This window comes from Pongo abelii, chromosome Y (assembly GCF_028885655.2).
Source record: "Pongo abelii isolate AG06213 chromosome Y, NHGRI_mPonAbe1-v2.0_pri, whole genome shotgun sequence".
NCBI lineage: Eukaryota > Metazoa > Chordata > Mammalia > Primates > Hominidae > Pongo > Pongo abelii.
In genome coordinates, this window is record NC_072009.2 from 29709782 (window position 1) to 29731709 (window position 21928).

A 21928-nucleotide genomic window follows, 5' to 3' on the forward strand; every position below is an offset into this window, starting at 1 on the left:
CTCCAATGCATTCCATTCCACTCCACTTATCGCCACTGCATTCCGTTACACTCTACTCCATTCCATTCTATTCCATTCCATTCCACTCCACTACATTCCACTCCAATCCACCTCATATCATTCCGTTCCATTCCACTCCGTTCCATTCCATTGTACTCCATTGAAGTACATTCAGCTCCATTCCACTCCACTCCACACCACTCTACTCCACTCTACTCCTTTCTATTCCTTTCCAATCCACTCCATTGCATTCAATTACACTCCATTCTATGCCAGTCCATTCCATTCCACTCCATTCCACTCTACTTCTTTCCACTCCATGCCATTACAGTCCACTGCATTCCATTTCATTCCACTCCACCCCGCTCCACTCCACTGCATTCGCTTCCATTCCACTCCATTCCCTTCCACTCCACTCCATTCCATTTCTTTCCATTCCATTTCACTCCATTGCATTCCATTCACTTCTTACGACAGGATATCACTATGTCACCCTGGCTGGAGTGCAGTGTCACAATCTCAGCTCATATTACATGTCAACTATACATTCCATTGCATTCTATTCCATTGCATTCCATTGCATTCTTTTAATTCCGTTCCATTCAATTCTATTCCTTTCCATTCCATTCCATTCCATTCCATTCCATTCCATTCCTCTCAATTCCATTCCATTCCACTCCATTTCAGTCCATTCCACTAAATTCCACTACACTACACTCAATTCTAGTCTATTGCACTCCATTCCATTCCACTTGGTTCCATTCCACTCCATTTGATTCCATTCCACTCCATTCCATTCCGCTGCACTCCATTCCATTCTGCTCCATTCCCCTCCTCTCCATTCTATCACATTCCACTCCACTCCACTCCATTCCATTCCACTCCATTTCACTCCACTCCACTACATTTCATTCCACTCCGTTCCTTTCCATTCCATTCCATTCCATTCTATTCCACTCCATTCCTTTAAATTGCATTCCATTCCATTCCACTCTGGTCCACTCCATTCCACTCCACTTCTCTACGTTCCATTACATCCAATTCCATTCCACTGCATTCCTAACCTCTCCTCTCCAGTGCACTCCACTCCTGCCCATTCCACTCCTTTCCATTCCATTCTGCTCCATTCCACTGCAATGCACTCCACTGCACTCCACTGCATTTCATTCAATTCCCTTCCATCCCATTGCATTCTTCATTCCACTCTGCTCAAACTCACTCCATTCCACTCCACTCCACTCCGTTCCATTCCATTCTATGGCATTCCATTCCATTCCTTTATTTCGAGAATATCTCACTCAGTCAGCCAGCCTGGAGTGCAGTGGCCCCATCCCACCTCCCGCTCCATTCCATTCCACTCCGCTCCACTCCTTTCCTATCCGTTCCATCCACTCCACTACTTTCCATTACTTCCGATTCCATTCCACTCCATTGCACTCCTTTTCACTCTACTGCACTCCTCCCTACTCCATTTCACTGCATCTGATTCCATTTCGCTCCATTCCATTGAACTCAACTCCACCCCACTCCAGTCCACTTCATTCCATTCCATTCCGTTCCATTCCTCTCCATTCCACTCCAATCCACTTCACTTCATTCCACTCCACTCCAATGCACCCCATTGCATTCCATTCCATTCCACTGCATTCCATTCCATTCCTTTCTTTCGAGAGTATCACACTCTGTCACCCATCCTGGAGCGCAGTGGTACAATCTCAGCTTCCATTGCGTTCCATTCCATTCCATGAGACTCCTCTGCACTCCACTCCATTCCATTCCACTTCACCCATCGTCACTCCACTCCACCCCTTTCCAATCCACTCCACTCCATTGCATTCCACTGTGCTCCATTCCATGCCACTCCGTTCTATTCCTCACCACTCCAATCGACTAGACTCCACTGCATTCCACTACCCTCCATTCCATTCAATTCCATGCCATTCCGATGTATTTCACTCCACTCCACTCCACTCAATTCCTGTCCATTACCCTCCTCTCAAATACATTCCACTTCAGTAAACTCCATTCGATTAAATTCCACTCCAGTCCACTCCACTCCTCTCCATTCCACTACATTCCATTCCATTTCGTTCCATTCCACTCCCCTCCCTTCCATTCGTTTCCACACCATTCCACTCCACTCCATTCCATTCCAATCCACTCTAATCCACTCTACTCCACTCCTTTCAACTTCTTTCGATTCCTCTACTTTCAACTCCACTCCACTCCCTTCCACTCCAATCCAATCCAATCCATTCCATTCCATATAATTACACTCCCTTCCACTCTACTCCATCCGCTGTATTCCAATCCACTGCTGTTAACTCCACTCTGCTCCCCTCCATTCCAATCCACTCCATTCTACTCTACTTCTCTCCATTCCATTCCTTTCCACTTCATTCCAATCTACTCCATTGCATTCCACTCCACTCCATTCCACTCCTTTCACACCTTTCCACTCCATTCCATTCCTCTCCACTCCACTCCACTCCACTCCATTCCACTCAATTCCATTGCATTCCATTCCCCTCCATTCCACTCTACTCCATTCCATGCCATTCCTTTCCAAACTATTCCACGTCACTCCATTCCATTGCATTCCAATCCATTCTACTCCACTCCACTCCCTTTCCAATCCACTCCATTCCTTTCCATTCCTTTCCATTCCATTCCATTCTACTCCATTCCTCTTCCCTCCACTCCACTCCACTCCATTCTATTCCACTCCATTCCACTGCACTCCAATCTTTCCCACTCCAATCCATTCCATTCTATTCCATTCCATTCCGTTCCACTCCATTCCATTCTACTCCTTTCCACTCCACTCCATTCTTTGCATTCCATTCCCTTCCACTGCTTTCCATTCCATTACTTTCAATTCTATTCTATTCTCCTCCGTTCCACTCAACTCTACTCCACTCCACTACATTCCATTACATCCAAATCCATTCCACTCCATTCCACTCCTCCACTTTGCTGCAATGCTCTCCTCTCAATTCCACTCCTTCTCATTCCATTCCGCTCCATTCCACTGCTATCCTCTCCACCTCAATCAACTCCGGTTCATTCCATTCCATTCCATCCCATTCCATTTCTCTCCATTCCATTCCACTCCACTCCACTTCACTCCAATCCACTCCATTCCATTCCATTCTACTCCATTCTATTCCATTCCATTCCATTCCATTCCATTCCGTTCTGTTGTACTCCATTGCATTCTTTTCCTTTCTTTCGAGAGTATCTCACTCTGTCACTCAGCATGGAGTGCAGTGGCACAGTCTCAGCTCCCGTTCTGTTCTGTTCCTTTTCTTTCCGTTCCACTCCATTCAGCTCTGCTAGGCTCTGCTCCGTTCCATTTCCTTCCATTCTACTCCAGTCCACTCCACTACATTGCGTTACATCCAATTGCATTCCACTGCTTTACACTCCTCTACACTTAACGGCATTCCACTCCACTCCATTTCACGCCATCCCCTTGCATTCATCTCCATTGCACTGTATTCCGCTCCACCTCACTCCGCTCCATTTCAATCCATTCCATTCCATCTCATTCCAGTTCTCTCCATTCCAGGCCACTCCACTTCACTCCACTCTGTTCCCATGCAGTCCACTCCATTCCATTCCATTCCATTCCTTTCTTTCAATGTTATCTCACTCTGTCACATAGCCTGGAGCACAGTCGCACTATCTCCGCTTCTGTTCCATTCCATTCCATGCCATTCCATTCCATTCCACTACACTCCATTCCACTAAAATCTACTCCACTGCATTCCACTCCACTCCACTCCATTCTATTGCACTCCAATCCACTCCATTCAATTCCATTCAATTCCATTCCTTTCCACTTCACTCCACTCCACTACATGCCACTCCATTCCTCTCCATTCCATTCTGTTCCATTCCTTTCCACCCCACTCCACACCGTTCCACTCCACTCCATTCCATTCCATTTCGGTCCACTCCACTCATCTCCACTCCAGTCCACTCCATTCCACTGCACTATACTCCATTTTATTCCACTCCCCTCCATTCCACTGCACTCCAATCCTTTCCATTTAATTTCAATCCACTCCATTCCATTCCTTTCCACTACATTCCATTCCATTCCCTTCCATTCCACTCCATTCCACTCCTCTGCAACCCACTCCATTCTACTCCACTCCATTCCACTCCATTCCATTCCACTCCATTCCAATCCACTCCTTTTCATTCCACTCCATTACCTTCCACTCCATTCCACTCCACTTAACTCCATTCCATGCCATTCCATTCCTTTCCTCTCGACTCCACATCACTCCACTCCTTTCATCTCCACTCCCCTCCACACAATTGCACTTCCCTCCTTTCGATTCCATTCCATTCTCTTCCTCTTACTCCCCTCCATTCCACTCCACTCCACTCCATTCCTCTCCATTCCACTCCATTCCATTTTATTCCATTACATTCCACTCCATTGCATTCCCTTCCACTTCATTCCATTCCATGCCACTCCACTCCACTCCACTCCAATCTGCTTCATTCAATTCCTATCCACTTGTCTCCATTCCCTTCCATTCCACTCCATTCCATTCATTTCCACTCCATTCCACTCCACTCCACTCCTCTCCATTTCACTCCATTCAATTCCATTGCAGTCCATTCCGTTCCACTTCATTCCATCCCTCTCCATTCCAGTTCATTCCAATCCAATCCACTCCACTCCATTCCATTCCTCTCCATTCCACTCATCTCCCTTCCTTCCCACTCCACTCTACTCCACTCCATTCCGTGCCATTCCATTCCATTTGGTTCCATTCCATTCCACTCCACCAGACTCCACTCCACTCCTTTAGATTCCATAGTACTCCATTTCACTGCTTTCCAATCCACACCACTGCGTTCCGTTGCATTCCCTTCCATTCCATTCGACTCCTCTCCATTCCACTCCACTCCACTCCACTCCATTCCAATCCATTGGATTCCATTTCACTCCATTCCATTCCATTCCACTCCATGCCACTCCACTCACCTCCACTCCCCTCCACTCCACTGCATTTTGTTCCATTCTATTCCATTCCAGTCCACTCTACACCTTCCAATCCTGTCCACTCCATTCCATTCCACTCCACTGCACTCCACTACATTCCATTGCATTCCACTCCCTTCCACTCCACTCCACTCCATTGCAGTGCACTCCTCTCTATTCCACTCCACTCCATTCCATTCCATTCCATTGCATTCCACTCCATTCTATTCTGTTTCACTCCATTCCACTCTACTCCACTGTACTACATTCCCTTCCATTCCACTCCTTTGAAATCAGTTCTTTCCTTCCACAGAATCTCTCTCGGTCACTAAGGCTGGAGTGTAGTCACACAATCTCAGCTCACATTTCTCTTCTCCATTCCATTGCATTCCATTCCATCCCATTCCATTTCTTTCTATTTCACTCCACTCCACTGCATTCCATTCCACTGCATCCCATTCCATTCCACTCTGTTCCTCTTCACTCCACTCCATTCTCCTCCTGTCCACTACATTCCATTCCATTTCACACCACTGCATTCCACTCCATTCTTTCGACACGATATCACTGTGTCAAACAGCCTGGAGAGCTTAGGCACAATCTCAGCTCACATTACATGTCAACTCTCTATTGAACTGCATTCTATTGCATTAAATTCCATTGCATCGCATTCCATTCCTTTGCTTTCCATTACATTCAATTCCATTCCATTCCACTCCTTTCCACTCCACTCCACTCCAGTACGTTCCTTTACATCCGATTCCATTCCACGCCATTGCACTCCTCTCCACTCCACTGCACTGCACTCCACTCCACACCATCCCATTACTTTCTGCTCCATTCCACAGCACTACACTCCTCACCACTCCACTCCACATCACTCCATTCCTTTACATCCGATTCCATTCCATTCCATTCCTCTCCATTCCACTGCACTCTACTTCAGTCCACTCGAATCCACCCAATTAAAAATTCTTTCCATTCCATTTCTTTCTTTCAAGAGTATCTCACTCTGTCACCCAGCGTGGAGTGCAGTGGCACAATCTCAGCTCACATATCATTTCATCATTCCATTACATTCCATTGCATTCCATTCCATTCCAGTGCACTCCACTCCACTCAATTCCACTCCACTCCACTCCAATACGTTCCATTCCATTCCATTCCAATCCCTTCCATTCCACTCTGTTTTATCGACAGGATCTCCCTCTGTCACGCAGGCTCCAGCGCAGTGGCCAAATCACTGCACATATTTCTTCATTCCATTCGATTCAATTCCATTTCATTCCATTGGATTCCATTCCACTCCACTCCGTTCCATTCCACTCCACTCCGTTCCATTCCACTCCACTCCGTTCCTTTCCTCTTCATTCCATTCCACTCCATTCCACTCTCCTCCACGACACTCCACTCCATTTCACTCCACACCACTACACTCCTCTCCATTCCATTCCATTCCATTCCATTCCATTCCATTCCATTCCATTCCATTCCATTCCATTCCAATCCTTTTTTTCCACAGGATTTCATTCCGTCACAAAGGCTGGAGTGCAGTGGAACAATAACAGCTCACATTTCCTTTCAGCAGTCCATTGCATTCCATTCCAACCCATTGCATTCCATTCTATTTCACTCCACGATACTCCACTCCACTCCGTTCCATTCCACTCCGTCCCATTCCATTCGTCTCCATTCGACTCCACTCCACTCCACTCCACTCCATTCCATTCAATTCCATTCCACTCCATTCCATTTCACTCTATTGCATTCCATTCCTTTCTATCCACAGGATATAACGTGTCACCCAGTCTGGAGTGCAGTGGCACAATCTCAGCTCACACTACATCTCAACTTTCCATTGTATTATATTCTATTACAATGGATTCCATTCCATTCCATTCCATTCCACTACTGTCCACTCAATTCTAGGCCATTCAACTCCGTTCAACTCCACTGCACTCCATTCCACTCCATCCCATTCCTTTCCACCCCATTCCACTATAATCCATTCCAACCCACACCACTCCAATTCATGCCATTACGTTCCATTTCATTCCATTCCTCCACATTCCACTCCACTAATGTCCACTCTGTTCCATTCCATTCCACTGCGTTCCATTCCATTCCTTTCTTTTGAGAGTATGACACTCAGTCACCCTGCCTAGAGCACACTGGTAAAATCGCAGCTCCCATTCCATTCCATCCCATTCCATTCCACTCCACTCCAGTCCACTCCATTCTGCTCTGCTCCATTCCAGTCCATTACACTGCACTCCATTCCCTTCCACTACACTCCAATCCACTCCACTCCACTCCACTTCTATCCATTCCATTCCACTCCATTCCATGCCATTCCACTCCACTCCATTCCATTCCTTTCCTCTCCGCTCCACTCAATTCCATTCCACTCCACTTCACTCCAATCCATTCCACTCCTCTCCACTCCACTCCATTCCATTCTATTCCATTCCATTCCATTCTATTCCATTCCACTCCACTCCATTCCATTCCATTCCACTCCATTCCATTCCATTCCATTTAACTCCATTCCACTCCAGTCCACTAAATTCAATTTCACTCCGTTCCACTCCTTTCCACTTCATTCCGTTCCACTCCATTCCACTCCAATCCATAAGACTCCATCCCACTCCTTTCCATTCCTTTCCACTCCACTCCACTCCAATCAACTGCGTTTCTCTCCACTCCATTCCATTTCATTTAATTCCACTCCTATTCACTCCATTCACTTCCACTCCACTCCACACCACGATATTCCATTCAACTGCACTCCACTTCACTCAATTCCATTCCACTCCACTCCCCTCCTCTCCACTCCATTCCATTCCATTCCACTCCACTCTACTCCAATGCATTCCATTCCACTCCACTTATCGCCACTGCATTCCGTTACACTCTACTCCATTCCATTCTATTCCATTCCATTCCACTCCACTACATTCCACTCCAATCCACCTCATATCATTCCGTTCCATTCCACTCCGTTCCATTCCATTGTACTCCATTGAAGTACATTCAGCTCCATTCCACTCCACTCCACACCACTCTACTCCACTCTACTCCTTTCTATTCCTTTCCAATCCACTCCATTGCATTCAATTACCCTCCATTCTATGCCAGTCCATTCCATTCCACTCCATTCCACTCTACTTCTTTCCACTCCATGCCATTACAGTCCACTGCATTCCATTTCATTCCACTCCACCCCGCTCCACTCCACTGCATTCGCTTCCATTCCACTCCATTCCCTTCCACTCCACTCCATTCCATTTCTTTCCATTCCATTTCACTCCATTGCATTCCATTCACTTCTTACGACAGGATATCACTATGTCACCCTGGCTGGAGTGCAGTGTCACAATCTCAGCTCATATTACATGTCAACTATACATTCCATTGCATTCTATTCCATTGCATTCCATTGCATTCTTTTAATTCCGTTCCATTCAATTCTATTCCTTTCCATTCCATTCCATTCCATTCCATTCCATTCCATTCCTCTCAATTCCATTCCATTCCACTCCATTTCAGTCCATTCCACTAAATTCCACTACACTACACTCAATTCTAGTCTATTGCACTCCATTCCATTCCACTTGGTTCCATTCCACTCCATTTGATTCCATTCCACTCCATTCCATTCCGCTGCACTCCATTCCATTCTGCTCCATTCCCCTCCTCTCCATTCTATCACATTCCACTCCACTCCACTCCATTCCATTCCACTCCATTACAGTCCACTCCACTACATTTCATTCCACTCCGTTCCTTTCCATTCCATTCCATTCCATTCTATTCCACTCCATTCCTTTAAATTGCATTCCATTCCATTCCACTCTGGTCCACTCCATTCCACTCCACTTCTCTACGTTCCATTACATCCAATTCCATTCCACTGCATTCCTAACCTCTCCTCTCCAGTGCACTCCACTCCTGCCCATTCCACTCCTTTCCATTCCATTCTGCTCCATTCCACTGCAATGCACTCCACTGCACTCCACTGCATTTCATTCAATTCCCTTCCATCCCATTGCATTCTTCATTCCACTCTGCTCAAACTCACTCCATTCCACTCCACTCCACTCCGTTCCATTCCATTCTATGGCATTCCATTCCATTCCTTTATTTCGAGAATATCTCACTCAGTCAGCCAGCCTGGAGTGCAGTGGCCCCATCCCACCTCCCGCTCCATTCCATTCCACTCCGCTCCACTCCTTTCCTATCCGTTCCATCCACTCCACTACTTTCCATTACTTCCGATTCCATTCCACTCCATTGCACTCCTTTTCACTCTACTGCACTCCTCCCTACTCCATTTCACTGCATCTGATTCCATTTCGCTCCATTCCATTGAACTCAACTCCACCCCACTCCAGTCCACTTCATTCCATTCCATTCCGTTCCATTCCTCTCCATTCCACTCCAATCCACTTCACTTCATTCCACTCCACTCCAATGCACCCCATTGCATTCCATTCCATTCCACTGCATTCCATTCCATTCCTTTCTTTCGAGAGTATCACACTCTGTCACCCATCCTGGAGCGCAGTGGTACAATCTCAGCTTCCATTGCGTTCCATTCCATTCCATGAGACTCCTCTGCACTCCACTCCATTCCATTCCACTTCACCCATCGTCACTCCACTCCACCCCTTTCCAATCCACTCCACTCCATTGCATTCCACTGTGCTCCATTCCATGCCACTCCGTTCTATTCCTCACCACTCCAATCGACTAGACTCCACTGCATTCCACTACCCTCCATTCCATTCAATTCCATGCCATTCCGATGTATTTCACTCCACTCCACTCCACTCAATTCCTGTCCATTACCCTCCTCTCAAATACATTCCACTTCAGTAAACTCCATTCGATTAAATTCCACTCCAGTCCACTCCACTCCTCTCCATTCCACTACATTCCATTCCATTTCGTTCCATTCCACTCCCCTCCCTTCCATTCGTTTCCACACCATTCCACTCCACTCCATTCCATTCCAATCCACTCTAATCCACTCTACTCCACTCCTTTCAACTTCTTTCGATTCCTCTACTTTCAACTCCACTCCACTCCCTTCCACTCCAATCCAATCCAATCCATTCCATTCCATATAATTACACTCCCTTCCACTCTACTCCATCCGCTGTATTCCAATCCACTGCTGTTAACTCCACTCTGCTCCCCTCCATTCCAATCCACTCCATTCTACTCTACTTCTCTCCATTCCATTCCTTTCCACTTCATTCCAATCTACTCCATTGCATTCCACTCCACTCCATTCCACTCCTTTCACACCTTTCCACTCCATTCCATTCCTCTCCACTCCACTCCACTCCACTCCATTCCACTCAATTCCATTGCATTCCATTCCCCTCCATTCCACTCTACTCCATTCCATGCCATTCCTTTCCAAACTATTCCACGTCACTCCATTCCATTGCATTCCAATCCATTCTACTCCACTCCACTCCCTTTCCAATCCACTCCATTCCTTTCCATTCCTTTCCATTCCATTCCATTCTACTCCATTCCTCTTCCCTCCACTCCACTCCACTCCATTCTATTCCACTCCATTCCACTGCACTCCAATCTTTCCCACTCCAATCCATTCCATTCTATTCCATTCCATTCCGTTCCACTCCATTCCATTCTACTCCTTTCCACTCCACTCCATTCTTTGCATTCCATTCCCTTCCACTGCTTTCCATTCCATTACTTTCAATTCTATTCTATTCTCCTCCGTTCCACTCAACTCTACTCCACTCCACTACATTCCATTACATCCAAATCCATTCCACTCCATTCCACTCCTCCACTTTGCTGCAATGCTCTCCTCTCAATTCCACTCCTTCTCATTCCATTCCGCTCCATTCCACTGCTATCCTCTCCACCTCAATCAACTCCGGTTCATTCCATTCCATTCCATCCCATTCCATTTCTCTCCATTCCATTCCACTCCACTCCACTTCAATCCAATCCACTCCATTCCATTCCATTCTACTCCATTCTACTCCATTCCATTCCATTCCATTCCATTCCGTTCTGTTGTACTCCATTGCATTCTTTTCCTTTCTTTCGAGAGTATCTCACTCTGTCACTCAGCATGGAGTGCAGTGGCACAGTCTCAGCTCCCGTTCTGTTCTGTTCCTTTTCTTTCCGTTCCACTCCATTCAGCTCTGCTAGGCTCTGCTCCGTTCCATTTCCTTCCATTCTACTCCAGTCCACTCCACTACATTGCGTTACATCCAATTGCATTCCACTGCTTTACACTCCTCTACACTTAACGGCATTCCACTCCACTCCATTTCACGCCATCCCCTTGCATTCATCTCCATTGCACTGTATTCCGCTCCACCTCACTCCGCTCCATTTCAATCCATTCCATTCCATCTCATTCCAGTTCTCTCCATTCCAGGCCACTCCACTTCACTCCACTCTGTTCCCATGCAGTCCACTCCATTCCATTCCATTCCATTCCTTTCTTTCAATGTTATCTCACTCTGTCACATAGCCTGGAGCACAGTCGCACTATCTCCGCTTCTGTTCCATTCCATTCCATGCCATTCCATTCCATTCCACTACACTCCATTCCACTAAAATCTACTCCACTGCATTCCACTCCACTCCACTCCAATCTATTGCACTCCAATCCACTCCATTCAATTCCATTCAATTCCATTCCTTTCCACTTCACTCCACTCCACTACATGCCACTCCATTCCTCTCCATTCCATTCTGTTCCATTCCTTTCCACCCCACTCCACACCGTTCCACTCCACTCCATTCCATTCCATTTCGGTCCACTCCACTCATCTCCACTCCAGTCCACTCCATTCCACTGCACTACACTCCATTTTATTCCACTCCCCTCCATTCCACTGCACTCCAATCCTTTCCATTTAATTTCAATCCACTCCATTCCATTCCTTTCCACTACATTCCATTCCATTCCCTTCCATTCCACTCCATTCCACTCCTCTGCAACCCACTCCATTCTACTCCACTCCATTCCACTCCATTCCATTCCACTCCATTCCAATCCACTCCTTTTCATTCCACTCCATTACCTTCCACTCCATTCCACTCCACTTAACTCCATTCCATGCCATTCCATTCCTTTCCTCTCGACTCCACATCACTCCACTCCTTTCATCTCCACTCCCCTCCACACAATTGCACTTCGCTCCTTTCGATTCCATTCCATTCTCTTCCTCTTACTCCCCTCCATTCCACTCCACTCCACTCCATTCCTCTCCATTCCACTCCATTCCATTTTATTCCATTACATTCCACTCCATTGCATTCCCTTCCACTTCATTCCATTCCATGCCACTCCACTCCACTCCACTCCAATCTGCTTCATTCAATTCCTATCCACTTGTCTCCATTCCCTTCCATTCCACTCCATTCCATTCATTTCCACTCCATTCCACTCCACTCCACTCCTCTCCATTTCACTCCATTCAATTCCATTGCAGTCCATTCCGTTCCACTTCATTCCATCCCTCTCCATTCCAGTTCATTCCAATCCAATCCACTCCACTCCATTCCATTCCTCTCCATTCCACTCATCTCCCTTCCTTCCCACTCCACTCTACTCCACTCCATTCCGTGCCATTCCATTCCATTTGGTTCCATTCCATTCCACTCCACCAGACTCCACTCCACTCCTTTAGATTCCATAGTACTCCATTTCACTGCTTTCCAATCCACACCACTGCGTTCCGTTGCATTCCCTTCCATTCCATTCGACTCCTCTCCATTCCACTCCACTCCACTCCACTCCATTCCAATCCATTGGATTCCATTTCACTCCATTCCATTCCATTCCACTCCATGCCACTCCACTCACCTCCACTCCCCTCCACTCCACTGCATTCTGTTCCATTCTATTCCATTCCAGTCCACTCTACACCTTCCAATCCTGTCCACTCCATTCCATTCCACTCCACTGCACTCCACTACATTCCATTGCATTCCACTCCCTTCCACTCCACTCCACTCCATTGCAGTGCACTCCTCTCTATTCCACTCCACTCCATTCCATTCCATTCCATTGCATTCCACTCCATTCTATTCTGTTTCACTCCATTCCACTCTACTCCACTGTACTACATTCCCTTCCATTCCACTCCTTTGAAATCAGTTCTTTCCTTCCACAGAATCTCTCTCGGTCACTAAGGCTGGAGTGTAGTCACACAATCTCAGCTCACATTTCTCTTCTCCATTCCATTGCATTCCATTCCATCCCATTCCATTTCTTTCTATTTCACTCCACTCCACTGCATTCCATTCCACTGCATCCCATTCCATTCCACTCTGTTCCTCTTCACTCCACTCCATTCTCCTCCTGTCCACTACATTCCATTCCATTTCACACCACTGCATTCCACTCCATTCTTTCGACACCATATCACTGTGTCAAACAGCCTGGAGAGCTTAGGCACAATCTCAGCTCACATTACATGTCAACTCTCTATTGAACTGCATTCTATTGCATTAAATTCCATTGCATCGCATTCCATTCCTTTGCTTTGCATTACATTCAATTCCATTCCATTCCACTCCTTTCCACTCCACTCCACTCCAGTACGTTCCTTTACATCCGATTCCATTCCACGCCATTGCACTCCTCTCCACTCCACTGCACTGCACTCCACTCCACACCATCCCATTACTTTCTGCTCCATTCCACAGCACTACACTCCTCACCACTCCACTCCACATCACTCCATTCCTTTACATCCGATTCCATTCCATTCCATTCCTCTCCATTCCACTGCACTCTACTTCAGTCCACTCGAATCCACCCAATTAAAAATTCTTTCCATTCCATTTCTTTCTTTCAAGAGTATCTCACTCTGTCACCCAGCGTGGAGTGCAGTGGCACAATCTCAGCTCACATATCATTTCATCATTCCATTACATTCCATTGCATTCCATTCCATTCCAGTGCACTCCACTCCACTCAATTCCACTCCACTCCACTCCAATACGTTCCATTCCATTCCATTCCAATCCCTTCCATTCCACTCTGTTTTATCGACAGGATCTCCCTCTGTCACGCAGGCTCCAGCGCAGTGGCCAAATCACTGCACATATTTCTTCATTCCATTCGATTCAATTCCATTTCATTCCATTGGATTCCATTCCACTCCACTCCGTTCCATTCCACTCCACTCCGTTCCATTCCACTCCACTCCGTTCCTTTCCTCTTCATTCCATTCCACTCCATTCCACTCTCCTCCACGACACTCCACTCCATTTCACTCCACACCACTACACTCCTCTCCATTCCATTCCATTCCATTCCATTCCATTCCATTCCATTCCATTCCATTCCATTCCAGTCCTTTTTTTCCACAGGATTTCATTCCGTCACAAAGGCTGGAGTGCAGTGGAACAATAACAGCTCACATTTCCTTTCAGCAGTCCATTGCATTCCATTCCAACCCATTGCATTCCATTCTATTTCACTCCACGATACTCCACTCCACTCCGTTCCATTCCACTCCGTCCCATTCCATTCGTCTCCATTCGACTCCACTCCACTCCACTCCACTCCATTCCATTCAATTCCATTCCACTCCATTCCATTTCACTCTATTGCATTCCATTCCTTTCTATCCACAGGATATAACGTGTCACCCAGTCTGGAGTGCAGTGGCACAATCTCAGCTCACACTACATCTCAACTTTCCATTGTATTATATTCTATTAAAATGGATTCCATTCCATTCCATTCCATTCCACTACTGTCCACTCAATTCTAGGCCATTCAACTCCGTTCAACTCCACTGCACTCCATTCCACTCCATCCCATTCCTTTCCACCCCATTCCACTATAATCCATTCCAACCCACACCACTCCAATTCATGCCATTACGTTCCATTTCATTCCATTCCTCCACATTCCACTCCACTAATGTCCACTCTGTTCCATTCCATTCCGCTGCGTTCCATTCCATTCCTTTCTTTTGAGAGTATGACACTCAGTCACCCTGCCTAGAGCACACTGGTAAAATCGCAGCTCCCATTCCATTCCATTCCACTCCACTCCAGTCCACTCCATTCTGCTCTGCTCCATTCCAGTCCATTACACTGCACTCCATTCCCTTCCACTACACTCCAATCCACTCCACTCCACTCCACTTCTATCCATTCCATTCCACTCCATTCCATGCCATTCCACTCCACTCCATTCCATTCCTTTCCTCTCCGCTCCACTCAATTCCATTCCACTCCACTTCACTCCAATCCATTCCACTCCTCTCCACTCCACTCCATTCCATTCTATTCCATTCCATTCCATTCTATTCCATTCAACTCCACTCCATTCCATTCCCTTCCACTCCATTCCATTCCATTCCATTTAACTCCATTCCACTCCAGTCCACTAAATTCAATTTCACTCCGTTCCACTCCTTTCCACTTCATTCCGTTCCACTCCATTCCACTCCAATCCATAAGACTCCATCCCACTCCTTTCCATTCCTTTCCACTCCACTCCACTCCAATCAACTGCGTTTCTCTCCACTCCATTCCATTTCATTTAATTCCACTCCTATTCACTCCATTCACTTCCACTCCACTCCACACCACGATATTCCATTCAACTGCACTCCACTTCACTCAATTCCATTCCACTCCACTCCCCTCCTCTCCACTCCATTCCATTCCATTCCACTCCACTCTACTCCAATGCATTCCATTCCACTCCACTTATCGCCACTGCATTCCGTTATACTCTACTCCATTCCATTCTATTCCATTCCATTCCACTCCACTACATTCCACTCCAATCCACCTCATATCATTCCATTCCATTCCACTCCGTTCCATTCCATTGTACTCCATTGAAGTACATTCAGCTCCATTCCACTCCACTCCACACCACTCTACTCCACTCTACTCCTTTCTATTCCTTTCCAATCCACTCCATTGCATTCAATTACACTCCATTCTATGCCAGTCCATTCCATTCCACTCCATTCCACTCTACTTCTTTCCACTCCATGCCATTACAGTCCACTGCATTCCATTTCATTCCACTCCACCCCGCTCCACTCCACTGCATTCGCTTCCATTCCACTCCATTCCCTTCCACTCCACTCCATTCCATTTCTTTCCATTCCATTTCACTCCATTGCATTCCATTCACTTCTTACGACAGGATATCACTATGTCACCCTGGCTGGAGTGCAGTGTCACAATCTCAGCTCATATTACATGTCAACTATACATTCCATTGCATTCTATTCCATTGCATTCCATTGCATTCTTTTAATTCCGTTCCATTCAATTCTATTCCTTTCCATTCCATTCCATTCCATTCCATTCCATTCTTCTCAATTCCATTCCATTCCACTCCATTTCAGTCCATTCCACTAAATTCCACTACAGTACACTCAATTCTAGTCTATTGCACTCCATTCCATTCCACTTGGTTCCATTCCACTCCATTTGATTCCATTCCACTCCACTCCATTCCGCTGCACTCCATTCCATTCTGCTCCATTCCCCTCCTCTCCATTCTATCACATTCCACTCCACTCCACTCCATTCCATTCCACTCCATTTCACTCCACTCCACTACATTTCATTCCACTCCGTTCCTTTCCATTCCATTCCATTCCATTCTATTCCACTCCATTCCTTTCCATTGCATTCCATTCCATTCCACTCTGGTCCACTCCATTCCACTCCACTTCTCTACGTTCCATTACATCCAATTCCATTCCACTGCATTCCTAACCTCTCCTCTCAAGTGCACTCCACTCCTGCCCATTCCACTCCTTTCCATTCCATTCTGCTCCATTCCACTGCAATGCACTCCACTGCACTCCACTGCATTTCATTCAATTCCCTTCCATCCCATTGCATTCTTCATTCCACTCTGCTCAAACTCACTCCATTCCACTCCACTCCACTCCATTCCATTCCATTCTATGGCATTCCATTCCATTCCTTTATTTCGAGAATATCTCACTCAGTCAGCCAGCCTGGAGTGCAGTGGCCCCATCCCACCTCCCGCTCCATTCCATTCCACTCCGCTCCACTCCTTTCCTATCCGTTCCATCCACTCCACTACTTTCCATTACTTCCGATTCCATTCCACTCCATTGCACTCCTTTTCACTCTACTGCACTCCTCCCTACTCCATTTCACTGCATCTGATTCCATTTCGCTCCATTCCATTGAACTCAACTCCACCCCACTCCAGTCCACTTCATTCCATTCCATTCCGTTCCATTCCTCTCCATTCCACTCCAATCCACTTCACTTCATTCCACTCCACTCCAATGCACCCCATTGCATTCCATTCCATTCCACTGCATTCCATTCCATTTCACTGCATTCCATTCCATTCCACTGCATTCCATTCCATTCCTTTCTTTCGAGAGTATCACACTCTGTCACCCATCCTGGAGCGCAGTGGTACAATCTCAGCTTCCATTGCGTTCCATTCCATTCCATGAGACTCCTCTGCACTCCACTCCATTCCATTCCACTTCACCCATCGTCACTCCACTCCACCCCTTTCCAATCCACTCCACTCCATTGCATTCCACTGTGCTCCATTCCATGCCACTCCGTTCTATTCCTCACCACTCCAATCGACTAGACTCCACTGCATTCCACTACCCTCCATTCCATTCAATTCCATGCCATTCCGATGTATTTCACTCCACTCCACTCCACTCAATTCCTGTCCATTACCCTCCTCTCAAATACATTCCACTTCAGTAACCTCCATTCGATTAAATTCCACTCCAGTCCACTCCACTCCTCTCCATTCCACTACATTCCATTCCATTTCGTTCCATTCCACTCCCCTCCCTTCCATTCGTTTCCACACCATTCCACTCCACTCCATTCCATTCCAATCCACTCTAATCCACTCTACTCCACTCCTTTCCACTTCTTTCGATTCCTCTACTTTCAACTCCACTCCACACCCTTCCACTCCAATCCAATCCAATCCATTCCATTCCATATAATTACACTCCCTTCCACTCTACTCCATCCGCTGTATTCCAATCCACTGCTGTTAACTCCACTCTGCTCCCCTCCATTCCAATCCACTCCATTCTACTCTACTTCTCTCCATTCCATTCCTTTCCACTTCATTCCAATCTACTCCATTGCATTCCACTCCACTCCATTCCACTCCTTTCACACCTTTCCACTCCATTCCATTCCTCTCCACTCCACTCCACTCCACTCCATTCCACTCAATTCCATTGCATTCCATTCCCCTCCATTCCACTCTACTCCATTCCATGCCATTCCTTTCCAAACTATTCCACGTCACTCCATTCCATTGCATTCCAATCCATTCTACTCCACTCCACTCCCTTTCCAATCCACTCCATTCCTTTCCATTCCTTTCCATTCCATTCCATTCTACTCCATTCCTCTTCCCTCCATTCCACTCCACTCCATTCTATTCCACTCCATTCCACTGCACTCCAATCTTTCCCACTCCAATCCATTCCATTCTATTCCATTCCATTCCATTCCACTCCATTCCATTCTACTCCTTTCCACTCCACTCCATTCTTTGCATTCCATTCCCTTCCACTGCTTTCCATTCCATTACTTTCAATTCTATTCTATTCTCCTCCGTTCCACTCAACTCTACTCCACTCCACTACATTCCATTACATCCAAATCCATTCCACTCCATTCCACTCCTCCACTTTGCTGCAATGCTCTCCTCTCAATTCCACTCCTTCTCATTCCATTCCGCTCCATTCCACTGCTATCCTCTCCACCTCAATCAACTCCGGTTCATTCCATTCCATTCCATCCCATTCCATTTCTCTCCATTCCATTCCACTCCACTCCACTTCACTCCAATCCACTCCATTCCATTCCATTCTACTCCATTCTATTCCATTCCATTCCATTCCATTCCATTCCGTTCTGTTGTACTCCATTGCATTCTTTTCCTTTCTTTCGAGAGTATCTCACTCTGTCACTCAGCATGGAGTGCAGTGGCACAGTCTCAGCTCCCGTTCTGTTCTGTTCCTTTTCTTTCCGTTCCACTCCATTCAGCTCTGCTAGGCTCTGCTCCGTTCCATTTCCTTCCATTCTACTCCAGTCCACTCCACTACATTGCGTTACATCCAATTGCATTCCACTGCTTTACACTCCTCTACACTTAACGGCATTCCACTCCACTCCATTTCACGCCATCCCCTTGCATTCATCTCCATTGCACTGTATTCCGCTCCACCTCACTCCGCTCCATTTCAATCCATTCCATTCCATCTCATTCCAGTTCTCTCCATTCCAGGCCACTCCACTTCACTCCACTCTGTTCCCATGCAGTCCACTCCATTCCATTCCATTCCATTCCTTTCTTTCAATGTTATCTCACTCTGTCACATAGCCTGGAGCACAGTCGCACTATCTCCGCTTCTGTTCCATTCCATTCCATGCCATTCCATTCCATTCCACTACACTCCATTCCACTAAAATCTACTCCACTGCATTCCACTCCACTCCACTCCATTCTATTGCACTCCAATCCACTCCATTCAATTCCATTCAATTCCATTCCTTTCCACTTCACTCCACTCCACTACATGCCACTCCATTCCTCTCCATTCCATTCTGTTCCATTCCTTTCCACCCCACTCCACACCGTTCCACTCCACTCCATTCCATTCCATTTCGGTCCACTCCACTCATCTCCACTCCAGTCCACTCCATTCCACTGCACTATACTCCATTTTATTCCACTCCCCTCCATTCCACTGCACTCCAATCCTTTCCATTTAATTTCAATCCACTCCATTCCATTCCTTTCCACTACATTCCATTCCATTCCCTTCCATTCCACTCCATTCCACTCCTCTGCAACCCACTCCATTCTACTCCACTCCATTCCACTCCATTCCATTCCACTCCATTCCAATCCACTCCTTTTCATTCCACTCCATTACCTTCCACTCCATTCCACTCCACTTAACTCCATTCCATGCCATTCCATTCCTTTCCTCTCGACTCCACATCACTCCACTCCTTTCATCTCCACTCCCCTCCACACAATTGCACTTCCCTCCTTTCGATTCCATTCCATTCTCTTCCTCTTACTCCCCTCCATTCCACTCCACTCCACTCCATTCCTCTCCATTCCACTCCATTCCATTTTATTCCATTACATTCCACTCCATTGCATTCCCTTCCACTTCATTCCATTCCATGCCACTCCACTCCACTCCACTCCAATCTGCTTCATTCAATTCCTATCCACTTGTCTCCATTCCCTTCCATTCCACTCCATTCCATTCATTTCCACTCCATTCCACTCCACTCCACTCCTCTCCATTTCACTCCATTCAATTCCATTGCAGTCCATTCCGTTCCACTTCATTCCATCCCTCTCCATTCCAGTTCATTCCAATCCAATCCACTCCACTCCATTCCATTCCTCTCCATTCCACTCATCTCCCTTCCTTCCCACTCCACTCTACTCCACTCCATTCCGTGCCATTCCATTCCATTTGGTTCCATTCCATTCCACTCCACCAGACTCCACTCCACTCCTTTAGATTCCATAGTACTCCATTTCACTGCTTTCCAATCCACACCACTGCGTTCCGTTGCATTCCCTTCCATTCCATTCGACTCCTCTCCATTCCACTCCACTCCACTCCACTCCATTCCAATCCATTGGATTCCATTTCACTCCATTCCATTCCATTCCACTCCATGCCACTCCACTCACCTCCACTCCCCTCCACTCCACTGCATTCTGTTCCATTCTATTCCATTCCAGTCCACTCTACACCTTCCAATCCTGTCCACTCCATTCCATTCCACTCCACTGCACTCCACTACATTCCATTGCATTCCACTCCCTTCCACTCCACTCCACTCCATTGCAGTGCACTCCTCTCTATTCCACTCCACTCCATTCCATTCCATTCCATTGCATTACACTCCATTCTATTCTGTTTCACTCCATTCCACTCTACTCCACTGTACTACATTCCCTTCCATTCCACTCCTTTGAAATCAGTTCTTTCCTTCCACAGAATCTCTCTCGGTCACTAAGGCTGGAGTGTAGTCACACAATCTCAGCTCACATTTCTCTTCTCCATTCCATTGCATTCCATTCCATCCCATTCCATTTCTTTCTATTTCACTCCACTCCACTGCATTCCATTCCACTGCATCCCATTCCATTCCACTCTGTTCCTCTTCACTCCACTCCATTCTCCTCCTGTCCACTACATTCCATTCCATTTCACACCACTGCATTCCACTCCATTCTTTCGACACGATATCACTGTGTCAAACAGCCTGGAGAGCTTAGGCACAATCTCAGCTCACATTACATGTCAACTCTCTATTGAACTGCATTCTATTGCATTAAATTCCATTGCATCGCATTCCATTCCTTTGCTTTGCATTACATTCAATTCCATTCCATTCCACTCCTTTCCACTCCACTCCACTCCAGTACGTTCCTTTACATCCGATTCCATTCCACGCCATTGCACTCCTCTCCACTCCACTGCACTGCACTCCACTCCACACCATCCCATTACTTTCTGCTCCATTCCACAGCACTACACTCCTCACCACTCCACTCCACATCACTCCATTCCTTTACATCCGATTCCATTCCATTCCATTCCTCTCCATTCCACTGCACTCTACTTCAGTCCACTCGAATCCACCCAATTAAAAATTCTTTCCATTCCATTTCTTTCTTTCAAGAGTATCTCACTCTGTCACCCAGCGTGGAGTGCAGTGGCACAATCTCAGCTCACATATCATTTCATCATTCCATTATATTCCATTGCATTCCATTCCATTCCAGTGCACTCCACTCCACTCAATTCCACTCCACTCCACTCCAATACGTTCCATTCCATTCCATTCCAA